Source organism: Mus pahari, chromosome 5 (genome assembly GCF_900095145.1).
Source record: "Mus pahari chromosome 5, PAHARI_EIJ_v1.1, whole genome shotgun sequence".
In the NCBI taxonomy this organism is placed as follows: domain Eukaryota; kingdom Metazoa; phylum Chordata; class Mammalia; order Rodentia; family Muridae; genus Mus; species Mus pahari.
This window is the reverse complement of record NC_034594.1, coordinates 109,508,044-109,510,961: the sequence shown is the minus strand read 5'-3', so window position 1 is coordinate 109,510,961 and position 2,918 is coordinate 109,508,044. Positions and strand designations below refer to the sequence as shown.

General features: G+C 46.5%; 1 long non-coding RNA gene across 1 annotated transcript in view; it reads right to left on the bottom strand.

Annotated features, from left to right (window-relative positions):
- Positions 1–1,341, bottom strand: part of LOC110321201 — a 19,961-nt gene extending 18,620 nt beyond the window's left edge. Inside the window, exon 1 of the long non-coding RNA XR_002380511.1 lies at positions 1,282–1,341. This is a non-coding gene — a long non-coding RNA (uncharacterized LOC110321201). The remainder of the gene's footprint in view (positions 1–1,281) is intronic.
- Positions 1,342–2,918: the final 1,577 nt, after the last annotated feature.

Sequence of the window (2,918 nt, the reverse complement as noted above, 5' to 3'; positions counted from 1 at the left end):
CACACACACACACACACACACACACAGAATCAGACTGTTTCCCAAGTTATCACCTCCCTCCCTGAGGACATGATGAGCTGGTTAAGGATGTCACTGGACACATGGGTGATGGTGCTGAGGGCCAGAGGTGGTTAGGTCCAGGAGTACAGAAAGGCATGCTGCTCTTTCTAGTCTGAGTGCTTGACATGGGAACCAAGAGATCCCTTTACACTCTCTGGGAAGTATTCCATTGTTCTCTCCTGAGGGATCATTTTTGTGCTTTGTTTTGAGACAAGCTCTATCTTCAAAGCCCTGGCTGTCCTGGAACTCATTGTGTAGAGCAAGCTGGACTTGAACTCACAGAGATCCACTGCTTCTGCCTCTGGAGTGCTGGGGCTAAAGGTGGGTACTCACACCCACTCAAGTTCGTTTTTTTTGTTTTGTTTTTTATTTTTCGAGACAGGGTTTCTCTGTATAGCCCTGGCTGTCCTGGAACTCACTTTGTAGACTCAAGTTCATTTTTGAGTCAATGTAGTACATAGCATATTAGGGGCTTTCATCACACTAGAGGAACTGTATCAATTATAGCGTCTAAAGACACCACCACTGTCTTGCAGTCTTGTCTCGCCTTTCTGAGGGAGGAGATGTAGTAGAATCACATCTGACTAGACAATAGTTCGTCATCTATCCTCCCCACTCGTCTTTAAGCTTTAACCTCTTTAGAGAAGTAGCCCAGTAAGATAGAGAGCCTTGGGTGGAGGAGCCCACAGAATAGAGTCTCAAGTCATCTCCCTATCACCTGCAATGAGTCTGCAGTATAAGGATGCTTGTCTCAGCCCACCAGAGAGTTAGGAGCTAGGGCTTGAACCATGTCTCCAGACTTTCCCACAGCCTCCCCAACTGACAGTTTTGATAGGAGCTAAGCAACCCCTACAGCTCAATGGTGCTTGGTGGTCTCAATTCCACCGTTTGATAAAAGATAGGCAGTTTAGGAAGTGGTCTCCTAATAAGCAAACACATCTATCATGGGGTAGGTTTAAACGAGACTACTCAAGGACCCTAGGTACCACGGGAAGGAGAGGGAGGGAACTCTCGTGATATCCTCAGGGCGGCTGCTCCTGGGGAATGCCATCTGCTTCTCACCCTACAGCCCTGCTACAGGTGCTGCTGCTACGTGCAGAACTAGGCTGAGGCGGCTGCAGCAATTAAGCCAGCTCAGCTGCCCGTTACTGGAACCAGCACTTGAACTATGGAGCTGATCCAGGAAGCCCCGCCCAGTATCCCCGCGTGACTCAGTCTCACCTGCCCATCTCCACACCTGCCCGCCTCTGTGACCCACGCTACAGGGCTAATGGGAAAGTCCCAACGTACAAGGCATGCTGGGATTTAGAGTCCTTGTATCTCAAGCCCGGTTCCTTACAAGTCAGGGCTAAGGTGGGGATTGGGCCAATGGAAAACTGCCATTACCATGGAGACAGCAGACCCACATCAATTCTCCCTCCTTTAATAGCAGAAAAAAAAACATAGCAGTAGCTACAGACTCCAGACAATCTCCTCTCTTTCTCTCAGTCTACTCCTCAACACCCCACAATCTCAGGCACCGGAGGTTGACCTTGAACTCATTCTGTAGCACTGAATGACCTGGAGCTCCTGCCTCCACCTCCCAAATTCTAGGATCACTGGGTGTGAGCCACCACACCCAGTCATATTACTTTAATATCAAATTGACAAAGAACAAAAAAAAAAAAAAAAAAAAAAAAAAAGAATGTTGAAGTGGGTGTGGTGGTTTACATCTGAAATTATAGCCCTCTGGAGGTGGCAATAAATTCAAGGCCAGCCTGGTCTACATGGCAAGCCAGCCAGAACTACCTAGTGAGAGCATGTCTCCAAAAATAAAAAGAAAGGAATAAATAACAAGATAAAGAAAATGCTGCTGAGTATGGTGGCTGGATATATCTGCAACCTCAGCTCTCTGAAGGTAAAAGCTTACCTTTGGATACACAGCAAGTTTCAGGCCAGCCTGGGCTTGTTGACTTTGACAAAAACAAAAACAACAACAACAACAACAAAAAAAAACAACCCCACCAACAACGAGTTAGACATGTTAGACATGTTGGCACACACCTGTGATCCCAATCTTAGAAACAGAAGCAAGAGAATCACTTCAAATCAGAGGCTTGCTGCTAGGTCTACACAGCATTCCAAACCAGCCAGGGTTACACAGCTAGACCCTGAGTAGGAGAAAGGGTAGGGAAGAAGAGGAGAAGAAAAAAGGGACAGGGGGGGTGTGTGGGGTGGGGTGGAAGAAGAGCGAGAAGGAGGGAGAGGGAACAGGGGCTATAGGTTTGTAAAGACCTGTTATTTATATCTCCCAGCATTCTGATTTTTATTTTGTGCACATGTGCTATATGCTCTATGTTCTTGTCTTGCTTGTGTGTGTGTTCAGGTGAGTGCACACGTGTATATGCCTGTGCTAAATATGGAAGTTGACTCTGGGCGTCTTCCTTTATGGAGTTCCACTTATTTATTCATGTATTTGTTTATTTACTTATTTAGAGGCGGGGTCTCTACTTAGTCTTGACTCTCTTAAGAGTCATTAAGCAGCCCAGGTCAGCCTCCAATTCAAGATCCCTGCTGGGTTGGCCTCCCAGGTGATGAGATTAAAAGCCTATACCACCGCACTGTGCAACCACCTTACTTTTGAAACAATGTTTCTCACTGAATTTGGAGTGTGATGATTTACCAAGGGTAGCCAAAATGGAAGCCTGTCGAGTCTTGGGTTCCTTCTGGGAGTCTAACTCAGCCATCTAGGGCAGTTTTCTGCCTCTCCCAACATTGGAGACCCAGAAGGCAGGCCTTCTCAAGCCACCAGGGCACTGTTTATGTTCCCAACTAGAGAAGTCTTTTTTTTTTGTTTGTTTGTTTTTTTGTTTTTTTTT